The sequence below is a fragment of the Chiloscyllium punctatum genome, chromosome 25, assembly GCF_047496795.1.
Source record: "Chiloscyllium punctatum isolate Juve2018m chromosome 25, sChiPun1.3, whole genome shotgun sequence".
Classification (NCBI taxonomy): domain Eukaryota; kingdom Metazoa; phylum Chordata; class Chondrichthyes; order Orectolobiformes; family Hemiscylliidae; genus Chiloscyllium; species Chiloscyllium punctatum.
This window is the reverse complement of record NC_092763.1, coordinates 11,889,182-11,906,763: the sequence shown is the minus strand read 5'-3', so window position 1 is coordinate 11,906,763 and position 17,582 is coordinate 11,889,182.

Here is a 17,582-nt window from a genome sequence, read left to right as displayed (position 1 = left end):
GGAAACAATTGCATCATTACCAGTTACATGAAATATTATAACTTTGACTTCAAGAAACTCTGCCTGATATCATGAAGTTGTCTGCTATTTGGTGTGTCACCAGCAGATTAGTAACCAAGGAGACCAGCTTAACTGGCCTGACAACGTTAAAAGGACAGTGCATCTGATGTAAGATGGACTGCAAAGCTGATACCCAGATCATTTGGAGAGCTATTGATTTCAAACTATCTCCAAGTGTGAAAAGGAGAGCCTTTGATTTTATCGACCCTTCATGGATTTTGTTGGTTCATCTGATGATCACATAACCTTCTGAGAAGTGGTGTCAGAGACAAGCTGTAATGGGTGTTGCACCCCCTACAATTCATCCTAGCTTTTTATGCCCCTCTCTCTTCAGAACTGACAGATCCCATTTTCACTTCTTCATCAGGACTGACCACTATCCGCCTCCTGTGTCTGATCAGAAATGATGGGCATGTCATCTGAAAATGTGATTGTTTAGGTCAGAAAAATGTAATTTCATCTGATGTAAGAAAAAGAACTGATATAGTGGTACATGATTTTGTATTGTACAGTATCTGTGGAATTGTTTTTACAAGGACTGTACTGGATAAGATATAGAAATCAATGCAACTACAAGATAATGACCATTGTAGATATGTCAAAAGATGCTATCAAAAACAAGTTCACACCAATGTCACACTTAGTACCTGTGTGATTGGCTTTAATGTACAGGAAATAGTATATTATAAATCATTAATAGCTTGATGCCCTGTGGATGTGTTTCCTACTTGTCTAGAAATTAGTATCACTCTGTTCGGTAGATTCAATTTTTGCTTTGTTTACACATTTTTCAATTTGGCATCTTCAGGCTATTATCATTTTGAGACACATTCTGAATAGAATGGTATAAAATTCACAACACACTATTCAACTGAGCTGGTCCCAGCAATATAAATGCTTCACCTGAGGTTCATTTCACCCCCCACCCCCCTCCTCCTTCAAACTTAACATTAAAACCTTTTATTTTTTTTTCCTCAATGTGCTAACCTCAATCTATCCAAACTGCTGAAATGATCTATTCTACTCCCCTCAACTCTTCCTATTTCGGTTAGTTGCATATTCTATTACTCACTGGTACAGATGGTCTTTTGAATCACTCATGGCGTGTAATGGTAATTCTCTGATTTCTGGACACCTAATTGTGGACAAGTGGAACCATTGGGATGAACTGGGTAGCTCCTGAAAATGGGTACCCTATGCAATTACCCACTGCCCATTAATTGCAATCCCAGCATGAACACAGCATTTGACAGTAATAATCATGTGATTAATTGTCTAGGTGTATCAGCCAGATGTCGGTATTACAAATGTCACACATTACAAGTCTACCTGGTGTCCACCAAGTCTATCAGTGTGGCATCACTGGCTGAATCTCCATTTATTGCCTATTCCCGATTGCCTTTGGGAAGGTGAAGGGAAGTCACTTTCCTAAGCTGCTGAAAGCTATGGGGGACAGATACATCCACAATGCTGTTAGGAAATGTACAATGAAAAGTGGTGGAAGAAAGGCTAGGAGCATCAGCAAGCAGGCTTAAGAAATGAGGAGAAAGTGAGGACTGCGAATGCTGGAGATTAGAGTCAATATTAGAGTGGTGCTGGAAATGCACAGCAGGTCAGGCAGTATCCAAGGAGCTGTAAAATCGATGTTTCGGGCAAGAGCCCTTCATTGATTTTCCTGCTCCTTGGATGCTGCCTGACCTGCTGTGCATTTCCAGCACCACTCTAATGTTAAGAAACCAGGTGTCAACCCCGTGAAAATAAAACACAGGACTGCCTGCATACCAAACAGATGAAGCAGCATGCAACAGTCAGAGCTAAGTGACCAAACAGATCATGTGAAAGCTCCGCAGCCCTGTCACATCCAGCCATGAATAATGGTGGACAATTAAACAACTAATGTGAAGAGGACCCTTCCACCAATACCCCCCCTCTCAAAAATGGGGGATCCCAGCATAACAGTGAATTGGCACCCACCTTTAGCCAGAAGTGCCAAATGGATCCCAGCCTCCTCCTGACAACCCCATCGTCACAGATGCCAGTTTTCAAATAAAAGCATGAAGGCACTTCATGCAAAGACAATGGGCTCTCACAATATTCCAGCAAAAGTACTCAGTCTTTGTGCTCCAGAATTACCTGCATTCTGAGCCAGTACAGCTAGAACCCAGGCTAGAACCTGACAATGTAGAAATCGGCTAGGTAAATCCTGTCCCCAAAAAGCAGGACCGTTTCAACCCAGTCAACTATTGCCGCTTTTCTCAACCATCAGCAACGTGAAGGAAGGGGTCGTTGACAGTACTTTTAATTGGCCCTTTTCCTCTAAAGATAAAGTTGCAATAGTCCCAGAGGAGCTTGAGGCTGCACTGTCATTAGAGAGAGATAACTGGCACTGACTTTAACCCGAGGGTCAACACACATCAGGTGAGGGGTGAGGTTGGGAAGATAGGATATTTGTGGTGATTTCATCTGGTATGGGAATTGAGCCCAGGCTGTTGGTGTCACACTGCTTTGAGTATCAGCCATCCAGCCAACTGACCTCCCACTCTCTTCATTCTCGTACACTGCTCACTGACACTCTGTTTTGATTCCTTCAGTGTTGACTCAGTTGAAATTAGTTGAAAGCTGGAACTAGAAGTGTGTGGAACCAGCCTCTAACTAGAATAAATAATATATGACAGGAGCAATCAGAAATACTGAGCAGTGCAACCCAAAATTGCTTGGTACTGTTTCCATCCCTCAAGTTCAGCTGTGACTGGCTGTGATCTCCTTAAATTAAGGGGGGGGTAGATATAGGACTGATGTTAGGGGTAGGTTCTTCACTCAGCGAGTCGTAAGTTCATGGAATGCCCTGCCAGTAGCAGTGGTGGACTCTCCCTCTTTATGGGTATTTAAACGGGCATTGGATAGGTATATGGAGGATAGTGGGTTAGTGTAGGTTAGGTGGGCTTTGATCGGCGCAACATCGAGGGCCGAAGGGCCTGTACTGCGCTGTATTCTTCTATGTTCTATGTTCTAATCCTTTTGTTCTGTGACTCTATGATTTCTAATTTCCTCCTTCTTAAAAATGTTCTTCAACCTTCCTGTTTATTGCACTTACTCCTGCCCACCTGTTTTACAACAGAAAACCAATCAATTTTCCCCCAATCAAGCTTTAAGTCATATAGAGTGATCCTGAGGGTGCAGGCAGTAGAGTGAGCAGAAACAGAGAGGGCAATGATTGCAGCCCCAGCCCACTTAAAGATTTATTTGACTTACTTTTACTTCAGGCACTGGCAGCTGGCGGTGAGACAGAGGTGGTGCCAGGTTCAGGAACATCCCTACCACTCAGCTTTCCAAACCTGCGACCACATTGACTGGCTGCAAGCATGGAATCATTGCTGACACCAGCCCCACAGCTTGAAATTGGTTGTCTTGCTCCTGTTGTGAGCTGAATAGTCTTTGCAAATGATACCTAGCAGGAGTAGTTAGTTTGGATCCAAGCCTGCAGCTTGGCTTCTTCTGAAGATAGAGGCAGAGAGCAATCAACAATCCAGAACATCCCACAGATACACTGAAGCTGGGAGATAATCGTTTTTTGCAGAAATTTGTTGAGAAGCATAGAATGAGGGCCAATTGAAAGTAGTTTATTTAGGGGACAGGTTTATTGCTGCTTTATTGGTTTACTTATGCTCAGTTGAGATTGTTTTGCAATTGCACTGGTACATTTTTTTGGTTTTGTTGGACAAATTCAATAGAATCTTGTTTTGTGCTTTTCCCCTCTTTATCTACCGTGGACAGGCAGGAGGCTGGGAGAACTCAGCAAGCCAGGCAGCGTCAGGAGGCAGACAACTCGATGTTTTGGGTGCAACCCTTCTGCAGGAGTGGATGTGGACATAGGGGGAGCTGCAGATAAAGGTGGGGGGGGGTGTAATTTTGGGTGGGGAAAGGATGGAATGGTGAGGTGGTGATAGGTGAGCACACGTAGTGGGTACCACCTGGTTTATCAATGGGAGTGATTAATCTGGTAGTTGGAAGAAAGGGTCAGAGGAGGGGGATGAAAGGGAGGGGGAGTGCTTTAAAGGAAGTTGGGAGATGGGTGGGAAGGTTATTTGAAATCAGTGACCGCCCATTAACCAACTAGGTCGTACCCACTACCTGTGTTCACCTATCACTACTTCCCCATTCCGTCCTTCTCCCCATTCAAATCCTCCCCTCTCAGTTTTATCTGCAGCTCCCCCAATCCCCACTTCCATTCCTGAAGAAGGGTTATACCTGAAACATCGACTTCTCTACCTCCTGAAGCTGCCTGGCTTGCTGTGTTCTTTTTGCCCCCTGCCTCTCTACTTTGGATTCCAGCATCTGTAGTTTTTTTTGTCCCTAGTGAAGTGTGGAAGAAGCTATAGTTGGGGTGGGTGAAGTGTAGAGTGATGGGAGAGAAAGGATGTTGGTGGTTGAGATGAACTAATCAGAATGTGAGAATGGCAGAACATTGGTGTGTCTAACTGCCAGATTGGGAAGAATAAATGGTGGGTGGCATAGCGGCACATTGGTTAGCACTGCTGCCTCACAGCGCCAGAGACCCGGGTTCAATTCCTGCCTCAGGCCTGCTGTCTCTGTGTGGACTTTGCACATTCTACCCTTGTCTATGTGAGTTTCCTCCGGATGCTCTGGTTTCCTCCCATAATCCAAAAATGTGCAGGTTAGGTGAATTGGCCATGCTAAATTGCCTGTAGTGTTAGGGGAAGGGGTAAATGTAGGGGAATGGGTCTGGGTGGGTTGGCTTCGGTGGGTCGGTGTGGACTTGTTGGGCCGAAGGGCCTGTTTCCACACTGTAAGTAATCTAATCTAAACAGTCCCACTGAGGGGAGGGAAGACAGGACATGGTGTCAGAGAATGTAAGAAGTAAAGCTTAAAGAAAGGGAAGGAATGGGAGTTGGTTCACAATTTAAAGGTGTTGAACTCAATGTTGAGTCCAAAAGGTTGTAAAGTGCCTAGTCTGAGGATGAGATGTTGTTTCTCCAGTTTGTGCTGTGATTCACTGCAGCATGCCAAGGATAGACAAGTGGGCATAGCATCAGGACGCTGTGTTCAAATGATCAGCTATGGGAAGGTAGGGATCGCGCCTGTGCACAAAACTACAGTGTTCTGCAAAGCAGTTACCCAGTCTGCATTTTGTTTCTCCAATGTAGAGTAGCCACATTGGGTACAGCAAATACAATACACAAGATTGGAGGAGGTACAGGGGAAATGCTGCTTCACCTGGAAAGACTGTTTCAGCCCTTGGATGGTGAGCAGGGAGGAGGGGAAGGAATAGGTGTTGCACCTTCTGTGGTTACAGGGGAAGCTACCATGGGAAGTGGTGGGGTGAGGATGGTCTTAGTGGTTGATGATTGGACTAGGGTGTCCCGGAGGGAATGATCCCTCCTACATAACTTATATAGATTGCACACAACTTCATGCCTGTTGTGCAAGTCTATTTCATTCAGGCTGTGTCTGATATATTTTGCTTTTCATGAGCTAACTTTGTCAACTTTGTGTAAAGTTTAAAATCATGTGGGGGAGGGGGTACCATTAAGTTAAAATCATAAGGGTTCCAGCATATGGTCTCAATATAGTTTTCCTGACATGCTCAATGTGAAAAATAACCAACTGCCTTGTAACCAATTTGTCAGCTCCTTTCAATTATTAATAATAACCAACTGGACAGCATCCAGTGATAGTCATTTCCACCTTGCCATTCCCCACTCAGACACCCTGGAGTGCTACTACATCCAGCTGCTCTCACATGGGGAGAGGTCAGCTGCTGACAACCAGGAGTGGGGAGACAATTTCTCACAGAGTCATAGAATCATACAGCATGGAAACAAACCCTTTGGTTCAACTTGTCTATGCTGACCAAATTTTCCAACTTAAAATTGTCCCATTTGCCTATATTTGGCCATTATTCCACTAAACCTTTCCTATTTGGGTACCTGTCCAAATGTCTTTTAAATGCTGGAACTGTACCTGCACCTACCACTTCCTCTGGCAGTTCATGCCACATACGAACCGCGCTCTCTCTGAAAAGGTTGCCTTTCAGCTCCCTTTTAAATCGTTTTCCTCTAACTTTAAGCTAAGCGCTCTAGTTTTGAGCTCCTCCACCTTTAGGAAAAGACCTTCACTATTCTCCTTATCCACGTCCCTCATGATTTTATAAACCTCTAGAAGGTCACCCCTCAACCTCCCACACTTCAGTGAGAAAAGTCCCAACTTATCCAGCCTCTCCTTATAACTCAAAATGCAATTATCCTGGTAACATTGTTCTAAGTCTTTTCTGTGCCCTCTCCAATTTAATGATATCCATCCTATAGCAGGGCAACCAGAACAGTGTACAGTAATCCAAAAGTGGCCTCACCAACAACTTGTACAAGCACAACATGACCCCTCAACTCAGCAAAAGCAATTGCACTGGGACATTTTTTTGGGTGTTTTGGAAACTCAGCAATAGATTCAGCTTGATCTCTTTACAAATTAACCCAATGAATTTTGGCGACTGAATATCATTGGAATCTCCTCTTGCCACTTTTACCTCCATGTTTGTTTCTTCAGGCAGAAGTCATCTCCCCATTCTGTGAACTCTTTCACAAGTCTCTATTATTCAATCTGTACCTGAATACCTCCCTCTGTTCTCTTACTCACTCTTGATCTTTTCATTCAGAACTGGTGCGTGACTTCAACTGATTTGATTTCTCTCCTGTCCTCTCCCAGTCCAGCTGACTTCTCTGAACTTGTTGCTTTCTCTCCTCTCATGCCTAACACTTGGTATCAAACCTACCAACAAGGGTGTTGCTGTGGTTGCTTGGCAGGTTGACCACTACTTTGCAGAGGCTGAATGCCAACTCTTTGACACTCTTCCTATCTCAATCTGGACCATGGCCTCACAATTGAGTATCAGGTGAATGTTTTCATGCTTGCATCTGACCACATCTCTATGGAGATTTTCCCTCCACAGCTTGCCACCTTATGATTTCCCAACCACATACGGTCTATTTCTATCTTTTTTCAAATATCATTTCAGCTTGTTCCAGATGTACTCAGTATAATTCTTCTTCGTTTTAATCTATTTTCAGACTATATCCTTTACCCTTATGCCCTCTAATAAACAGTGTAGCCCTGGGTAACCCAGTGGACCCTAGTTGCACATATATTTTTGTGGGGTTTGAGGAACATTCTTTATGCTACTCCTACACAGCAACATTCCCACAACCCTCTCCTCTGATGCATTATTGGGATGTTAATGCTACTTCTTGATGTAATCTGGAGTTAATCAATTTTATTTACAATTTCTACCATGTTCTCACCTTCACCTGCTCCATCTCTGACTCTTCCCTGTCTTCTTTGATTTCCCTGTCTCCATTTCAGGGCAGAGGCTGTCCACTAATACTTATTACAAACCTATTGACTCCAATGGCTACTCCAAATACAGTTCCTTGCACTGTCCTTCCTGTAAAAATTCCATTTCATTCTAAGAATTCCCCTGACTGTGGTGCACAGAGCCCTCAGGTTTTGACCCATTTTCCACACTCTGGCTTCACCTTCTATTGAGAACTATGATAGCTTTCACCTTGTCCTCACTTCCCAAAAGGCAGTCTCTTCATTCAAAGGATGCTTAGGCCATTTCCACCAGCTCCAGTGTGATGCTACCAGCAAATATATTGTCTTTCCCCTCCCTTGTCAGCACTCTGAAGTCACCAACCTTGCCATGACACTTTGATTCACACCTCTATCCCCCTCAACACTCCATCCCCTTCCAACAGGAGAAAGTGAGGACTGCAGTTGCTGGAGATTGGAGCCGAAGAATGTGGCACTGGAAAAACATAGCCAGCAGGCAGCATCTGAGGACCAGAAGAATCGACGTTTCAGGCATAAGCCCTTCATCAGGAATGAGGCTTGTGGCCAAAGGGGCTGAGAGATAAATGGGAGGGGGTGGGGCAGGAGGGAAGTTGGCTCAGAATGTGATAGGAGCTGAAAATGTGTTGCTGGAAAAGCGCAGCAGGTCAGGCAGCATCCAAGGAACAGGAGAATCGACATTTCGGGCATCAGCCCTTCTTCAGAATGTGATAGGTAGATGAAGGTGGTGGGGGTGAAAGTGATAGGTCGGAGAGGAGAGTGGATTGGACAGGTGAGAAGGAAGATGGACAGGTAGGACTGTTCAAGAGGACGGTGCCAAGATGGAAGGTTTTTATAAGGTGGGGGTAGGGGAAATGGGGAAACTGGTTGAATCCACATTGATCCCATGTGGTTGGTGGGTCCCAAGACGGAAGATGAGGCATTCTTCCTCCAGGTGTTGAGTGGTTAGGATTTGGCGATGGAGGAGGCCCAGAACCCCCATGTCCTTGGTGGAGTGAGGAGGCGAGGTGGAGGGGGTGGAGTTAAGGTGTTAAGCCACTGGCAGTGGGGTTGATCAGTGTGGGTGGTCCAGAGATGTTCCCTGAGATGATCTGCAAGTTGGCAACCTGTCTCCCCAACGTAGTGGAGACCACATCGGGTGCAATGGATGCAGTAGATGACTTGTGCAGAAGTATAGGTAAATTTCTGTTGGATGTGGATGGATCCTTTGGAGCCTTGGACAAAGGACCTATTGCATTCCAAACTACCTTACCCCCAGTCCCATCCCCTCCCATTTATCTCTCAGCCTCCTTGGCCCACATGCCACATTCTTGATGAAGGGTTTATGCCTGAAACATCAATTCCCTTCCAATAACACTTTAGCATGCAACTACAATGACTGTGACAGTTTTTAACCTTCTCCTTCCTAAATGAGCAAGGCCCCAAACACTGCAAAACCCGAAGAAGCAGTGATTACATGCATTTTTTTCAACCTAGACTACTCTATCAGTTACTCAGAATATGATCTTTACACTGGGGTGACCAAACACAAACTCGGTGACTGCTTTGCAGAAACACCTCCAATCAGTTAGCAGATATGAACTCAACCTTCCAGTTGCTTGCCATTTTTTGTCTCGTGCCCACATTTCTGACCTCAGTCTGCTGAAGTGTTCCAGTGAAGCACAATACTACCTGGTGGAACAGGCACCTCATTTTCCATTGAATCACTTTATAGTCTTCAGGCTTCAACATTGAGTTGAGGCCCAGAACTCTGTCTTCCACTATGAAACCTGCACCCAGGTATTTCCATGACTCACCCTACTAAAGTCTGTTCTTCTTTGTTTTGCATTTAGCAGTTCTGATCGACATACTCTAGTAAGACCTTATATCAACATGTGCACTTTACCTATCTCTTTTCACAATCATTATCAATCTTTTTTGCCTATTGTTCTGTGACTCTATGATCACCAATTTCCCCCTCTTTTGAACCTTCCTCTGACCTTCCTTTATGTCACATTTACATTCTCCCACCCTTTGTTTACAGTACAAAACCAATCAAGCTTCCATCAAACAAGCTTTAAATCATATTGGGTTTAGAAAATTATCCCTATTTTCTCTTTCCACATATGCTTTCAAACCTATTGAATTAGTCTAGCACTTTGGTTTTTTGTTTCAATCTAAGAAATAGCAAGGAAAGAAATAGCAAGGAACATTCAAGTAACACATGAGATAGCGACATATGGGTCCATGGTTTGAGGCAGGGCTAAGTATGTGAGGGTGAATTGAAGCACCCAAAGGTTGGATATATGTTCTGACTGACAGAGATGGAGTCTGTTAGGATGTGGTGATTCACACAGTGGCTAAAGCTATGGGTACATTTAAGGCACGAATCTATATTCACTGACATGAGCATTCACTGAACTTCTTGGGACTATTGTACTCCAGTCCTCAGGCTGTGAAGCCTAGCATTCAGCTTGACAATTATCAGCTTCCACCACAAAGAGTATCCTCAAGAGACTCCTTACTCTCTTGAATCTCAAGTCACCCTTTCTCCCATCTCCTCGACCAAAATATTCAAGTGCGGCATCCAAAAAGATTTTGTCCCAATGCTCACTTCTTCCTGAATGAGATTTTCTTCAACCATGACTCCACCCACTCGCATCACCACAATTAACATATTCCCTCCAAGTTACAAATCATCCTGCCTTGAAATTGTATGGTTGTTCTTTCACTGTTGCTGACTTGGAACTCCTTTTTTCTTCAATTAATTCTTGGTATGTGGGTGGTGCTGACCATTGATTGCACATCCCTAACTATACTTAAGAAGGCAGTCATGTAATGTTTTCTGGAGTCACTACAGGTAAGCTGGCAATACTATGAGAAAGGGAATTCTTGGATATTGCCCCAGTGAAAGCGAAAGAATAGTAATGCATTTCCAAGTTATGATGGCATGTGATTTAGAACGGAACTTGCAGCTGATAGTATTCCCATGGGTCCTTGCCTTTTAGGTGCTGGAGGCCACACGCTTGGAAGTTGATGTTGAAGGTAGTTTGACAGATTGCTGCAGATGGTGCACAATGCTACCATATGAATCACAGTAGGAAAGAAGTTAATTTGATGGATGTGGTGCCAAAAAGAGGGTTGCTTGACTGTGGGTGGTGTGGAATCTCTGAGTATTGTTAAAACTGCACTTGAATACAGAGCCCTAGAGTGTGGAGACTGTCCTATCACTCACACAAAAAACAGAAATCGCTGGAGAAACCTAACAGGTCTGGCAGCGTCTGTGGAGAAAAAGCAGAGTTCATGTTTGTTGTCCATTGACCCTTTTTCAGAATGAGTTGTGAAGAAAAGTCACTGGACTCAAGATGTTACCTCAGGTTACATCTGTCCATGACCACACCTGTTAGACTGACCACTGCACAGTCCTGGTGGAGACTAAATCATATGTTTACATTGAGAATACCCCTCATCATGTTGTGTGGCACAGTCACCATTCTAAATGGCACAGACTTTAAACAGATCTAGCAACTCAAGGCTGGCATTCGAGAAGCGCTGTGGACCAACAGCAGCAGAAATATACTTCAGCACAATCTGTAATCTCATGGTTGGCATATCATTCACTCAATTATTACCAACAAGTCAGGTGATCATACCTGGTTCAGGTACAATAGTACAGTAAGGCACACCAGGAGCAGCACCAAGCATACCTAAAAGTGAGTTGTCACTCTGATGAAGTTACCTGACAGGATTACTTGCATGCCAACAGTATAAGCAGCATGTGATACACAGAGCTAGGCGAGCCGATGACCAATGGATCAGATTGAAACTCTACAGTTCTGCTACTGCCGGTCGTGAAAGGTGATGGACAATGAAACAACTCAGCGGAGGGGGAGAAGGCTCCACAAATATTCCCATATTCAATGATGGAAGAACGCAGCATATCAGCGCAAAAGATAAGGCTGAAGCATTCACAAGAATCTTCAAAAATCAGGAGTGTGATGGAATACTCCCAACTTGCCTGAATGGTTACAGCTCCAACAATAACAAGTAGATTCACACCATCCAGGACAAAGCAGCCCGCTTGCTTGGAACCACATTCATAAGCACACACATCCACCATGTCTGATGCTCAGTACCAATAACAATATCCACAAGATGCAATGCAGAAAAACACCAAAGATCCTTAGATAAACCCATAGCCATTTCCATCTGGAAGGACAAGAGCAGCAGATAAATGGGAATGCTATCACCAGCAAGATTCCCTTCAAGCCATTCACCATCCTGACAGGGAAATACATTGCCATTCTTTGATTGTTGCGGGGTCTAAATCCTGGATTTCCTTCCCTAAGGTTTGTACCTACAACACATGGACTACAGCAATTCAAGAGTTCACCATCCTCTCAAAGGCAACTAGGGACAGGCAATAAATGCAAACCAGATAGCCATGCCCATGTCCCAATAACGAATAAAAAAAGGTAATAAGCCAACTGGCCTATAGTTATATGTCGTTATTTCATTCACTTTTTCTTAAATTAGAAGTTACATTGGCAGTCATCAGTGGACACTTTTGATAGTGGGATATGGATGAAGAACCTGCAAATAGTTGGGCCTTGGACATTGTCATGACATGGGGTAACAACCCCTCCTCCCCCCAGCTCATTTAAATCAGCAACACGGAAAAGATTCACCCCATGCTGTAAGCTGAAAATTCGAGAGGCAAAGAACTATCCCAAAGTCACTGTTTGAAGAAAACATTAACAGCTTTTTTTATTAAGTCAGAGAATAATCAACTACCAACTATTTACAACTCATTTATTGAAACCTATCTTTTACCTTTCCCTCTACATTACTGGTCTGATAAAAAACGTCCCAATTACGATTTACCAAAACAAAATCACGTTTCGAAACCAGTCAGCTTGCCGAGTGTCCTCTGTATTTGCCTCTGTTTTCTTTTCTTCTTCTTGGGGATTCTGTTTCCCAGGTCATTGATGGATAAAGATACTTGTAAGAGAGCAGATATTTTCACAAGTAGTCTCTCTCTAGGTGTTGGTGCTTGGCAGTTCTCGTTGCCGCTCTTTACTGCTCTGGTTTACTGTTCCAAAATGTCTGATATTTATACCCTAAAGCATCCAATTGTTTCATTGGTTTTAATATTGTCAAAATACTAAATTCAAACTTGATTGGAGTTTGGTATCTTAGGGCATAATTTAAACAGATTGGCCGAATGTGAATTTGTTTTTGTATCCAGGCAACCCAGCTAATCTGGGTGTTTCACCAAACGTTGCATTTTAAATTTTCCAGTACTCTGTGTGTTTTTCTAAGTCCTTGATAGCTTTTCCACTCTCTTAAAGGTACAGTACGCCTATATCTTCGTAACAGACATTATCCTAAGGAAATCCTTTAGCGATGTTCTAGGGCTGAGATGACTTCAACAATCACAGCCATCTTTTTGTGCTAGATATAAGTCTAAATACTGAAGTCTTTCTTTCTCTTTTTGAATTAACATCCTCTTTGTTTGGACATATTGGTGTTGTTCTCAATCAAATGAGGCCTTAATGTGAAGAACAGTCATTCTCACATCACTCTTGGAGTTCAGCTCATTTGTCCATGTTTATCCCAAGGCCTGAAGCAAAATAGTCCTGTTGGAACTCCAACAGAGCATTATTGATCAGGTTATAGTTGGGAAAGTGTCACTTTGTAGCACTACCGCTGACCTCTTCCTTTTCATTGCTGATACTTCAGAAATCTCATTTTCGTATTCTACATCTGCACATCTCACAATCTCTTCAAATTTATTAGCAGCAGTTAGTGAAAGCATGTTCCTCTGACTTTCCAACCTTACCCAGATAACATCCTAAACCTGGAGACTTCCTCCTTTCAGATATCCCAGAGATACAACCCACCAGGCATTACAGAATAATGGGAATGGAATAAACAATAGCTTGGTAGTACGGAACACAAACACAACAAAATTATTCTTTCTGTCTTGCACCTCATCAAGAGTTGGATACAAAAGACGTAGACTCTGGTTTCTTGCGTCCTAGTTCTAATGAATGTAATACAAACAACTTTGAATTTGAATTTTCTTTTTGCGACGAGAGTGATGAAGAAGGCAGATAATTTTCACTTAAATGCACCATCATCTACTGATGAACTGACCTTGACTGAAACATTAGAAGTGCGATGTGTATGTTTTATGACATTAGACTCGAATGAGCTCCAGCTAGAGTGGATGGAATAGTTGCCAGTTTGCTGGAGACACAGGTTGCTTATAGTTTCTACTCCAGAGGAGTTAGCTGCGTATCCTGCTGGGCCAGACTGGACAACAGGTCTGATGAGTCTACACATCAAAATGGTTGTTGCACTGAAGAACCTGCCAGAAACATCACATTCAAAATCAAAAAGCACTCGTGCTCATCCTTTCCAGCAAGTTAGTGGTGGCCAACTACATTAACACACTTGTGGATCCTAACTGTAAAGTAGCGTGAGATGGTCAGTGGTATCTATTACATTGCAGACATTAGTTAGCCAACATCTGAGTGCTGAATTGTGGTAGTCCACAATGTCATCTGCATTTGAGTTACCACAACAAACACAACGATAGCTATCAAACCACATGATTGTGTGCTGATGACATAGCTGAAGACTCTGGCACACAGTCCACAGTCACATGTCCACCAACATACAATGCAAGCCAGCATTGTGACAGCAGACTACTGACATGTTAAAGCAATGCTTGCTGGACCTCCTTGGGAAAGCCCTGTAGTATTCAGCAGAGCACCAGTCAGGAGTTGTGTTAATCTGCTACTTTCTGCTGTTCCTCAGCATCATGTGGAGGCACTCATTGCTACCAGCTGAGAAGCAGAAGGAAGAGGGTGAGGAGAAAGAGAAATGGATGTGAGAGGAATAAAGGAGGCAAAATAACAAGCTCCATGCTTGCTTGAGCTCTCTGTGAACAACTCAACCAACTGCAATGCCACTTCCCATTTCTCCAACCCACAGCTGCCCTTCCCTCTGGTACTGTCCATCACAATGTCCTATTGACTGCAACATAAAGATGAAAGCTGGCACAAGATAAATATTCCAAATTAAATTCATAAATTGAATCAAACCATAATGAGTAGAAAAGTCAAATATTAACTCTTGCACTTTATCTCTGTGTCTTTTTTCCCTTTCCTTTGGCCAGCCCTGTGCTCCTACACAGTGCTGCATCAGTGCACTGCAGCATGACGTTTGGTGGGAGAGATTACAGAACATCTTGGATGATGATATCAAGTAGCTCTAAGCCTCAAACATGCCACTGTGGACTGCACCATATTAGCAAGGGCTTTAGAAGTTTAGGTTACTTGACTGACAGGCAATAGCAACAACCCAGGTGGAGTAGCAGACTTGGGACTATGTTTGCTATATTCTGAGAACAGACAGCAGGATCACACTCCTTGCAGTCACTGCCACTCTCCAGTTAACGTTTCAATCCAGAATCCCCCGGTAAACAAAATGGCAAGTTTTTCTGTGACCTGGAAAGCACTTTCTTACATTGTAGCCAGCAGTCATGAAGGCAGCATTCTGATCTTCCAATTCAGCACTCAGATGTTGGCTAACTAATGTCTACAATGGAATAGATACCACTGACCATCTCACGCTACTTTACAGTTAGGATCCACAAGTGTGTTAATGTAGTTGGCCACCACTAACTTGCTGGAAAGGATGAGCACGAGTGCTTTTTGATTTTGAATGTGATGTTTCTGGCAGGTTCTTCAGTGCAACAACCATTTTGATGTGTAGACTCATCAGACCTGTTGTCCAGTCTGGCCCAGCAGGATACGCAGCTAACTCCTCTGGAGTAGAAACTATAAGCAACCTGTGTCTCCAGCAAACTGGCAACTATTCCATCCACTCTAGCTGGAGCTCATTCGAGTCTAATGTCATAAAACATACACCTCGCACTTCTAATGTTTCAGTCAAGGTCAGTTCATCAGTAGATGATGGTGCGTTTAAGTGAAAATTATCTGCCATCTTCATCACTCTCTTCGCAAAAAGAAACTTCAAATTCAAAGTTGTTTGTATGACATTCATTAGAACTAGGACACAAGACATCATGATTTTGCTGTGATAACAGGCATTTGCTGACTATATGATTTGAAGCCTATGGTCACAAACCAATTGGACATTAAGGAAGCTGACTATCTTTTGATTCTGTTACATGGGAGAAATGGCTTGCAGCAACTCTTGTGAAGCCACATATTGATTCTGCCTTTTTGTCTCTTACAAGAGACTTTGAACCATAATTAACTCTTCCATTGTGGAGATTTATTGGCCCCTCTTCTGCAATTGTTCATGGGAAGCTGTGCAATCTTGAAAATATCTCCACCTCCAGTCTGGAAGAATTTGGACACACAAACATTCATTGCCTTGGTCACATTTTTAGTTAGTGGCAACATACTATTTGCCAATTCTGGTTGCCGTTGGTGGCAGATTTTGGGAGAACCTCCTCATGTGCCATCTCACTGAGCATCAGGAAGGGGAGTTGTTTTCCAACTACACTGGGTGCATATGGCGTCCTGCTGAAAGTCTTTTCCTCTCCCTCCTCCATCTTTTAATAGATTGCCGTACCCTGTGTGACCTCAACTCCCATTATTGCTCTATTCCATGAAGAATGCTTACTTTTATACCCTTGTCTAGGAGTAAGTGGTGCTATAGAAAAGTGTAGAAACACTGACAGAATCACAACAACAATCTGATTAAATCAACCAGCAACTAACTTTAAAGTAGTTGATGATCTCACGAAATAGTGTGGTGATGGGGAGTGCAGATAAAGGATGAAGGTGACACAATTATACAGCACCAAAATGGCGACTCGTTAGACTCACGTATCTGTACTGTGGATCAATACTGGAGCTTCATAAAGGACACTTACTCCACTCACAAAAATGTCTAATGAGTTTAATTGCTTACCCATGTCTCTCTGTCTACCTTATTAACACTCAGAGACTCCTATCAGGTCAGCTATTAGCTTTCATTTTTCTAATAAGAAGATGCACAGTCTGTTCACTTTTTCCTGATAGACATGACCTCCTAGTTCTGCAATCATCCTTGTGAATTATATTTGCACCTTCTACAGTACCAACTGTTAAGTTGTTATTCACGAAATTCACCCAGACGGATTTTACATTGTTCAGCATTCCTACTGCTTTAGCACAAGTTATTTGCTGAATTAGTTCACCACTTCTAAAAACACAGAGTTTGCCAATATTTTGTTAATAAATTCTGAATCGTGTCCTCTATCTCTTCTATGGAATGACTGTTCAATCTATACCATTCTTTCCTTGTGAAAACATGACATTAATTCAGGCCACTTTCCTTTTAGACATAATTGTCTGTTGGAAGCTGCATTCATTAGCGACAAGAAAAAGGATCACTGATAGTTTTAAAGGTGAGTGACAAAGATGACAGCAACACCATAATAGAGCCCTCAATGCAAAAAGTGCCCAAAAGTGTTCCATAACAAGCCTTAATTAAAAGATGGAGACTGAGACAAAGAAAGCATCATTAGAAGTGTAACCAGACAGGTGGATTTTATGAACAGCCTAATAAAGAGACACAGCTGGAGACACTTCTAAGGTTTAGTGCAGAAATTTCAGAGTATGATACCTTAGTGACTAAAGACGTGCAATGGAGAGCAGTGGAGGGGATATGCAAGAGGCCTGAAGAATTGATCATTTAAAAAAGATTATCATCCTAGAGAAGGTTTAAAGAACTATGGGGTGAAATCATAAAGGCATATGCAAGCATGAAAATCTTATGTTTGAGGAATTGGGAAGACAGGACAAGGCTAAATGGGGAAACAGGACTTGTCAGATTCCCAAGAAATTACCTCTTCCCCATTTAGCCACTATGTTTTAGTTCCCAGCTGTTAGACACAGACGCTATTAAACAGTTGTTAGACTTGATACACATTATATATTTCTAACAGAAGGAGAACTATAATCAGTTATTATTTTGTCAAAGACGAATATTCACAGTGTTGTGTTTATTTGTTTTTTGAAGTTGAATAGTTTGTGTGTTCGTAAATGGTTAATTACATGGCTGAGTGTGAAGGTGTCAGTAAACATGTGATCATCTGGCCACCTTGGAATCCTCTTTCCCAGTCCTTTTCAGTGTGTAGAAGATTTTGGTGA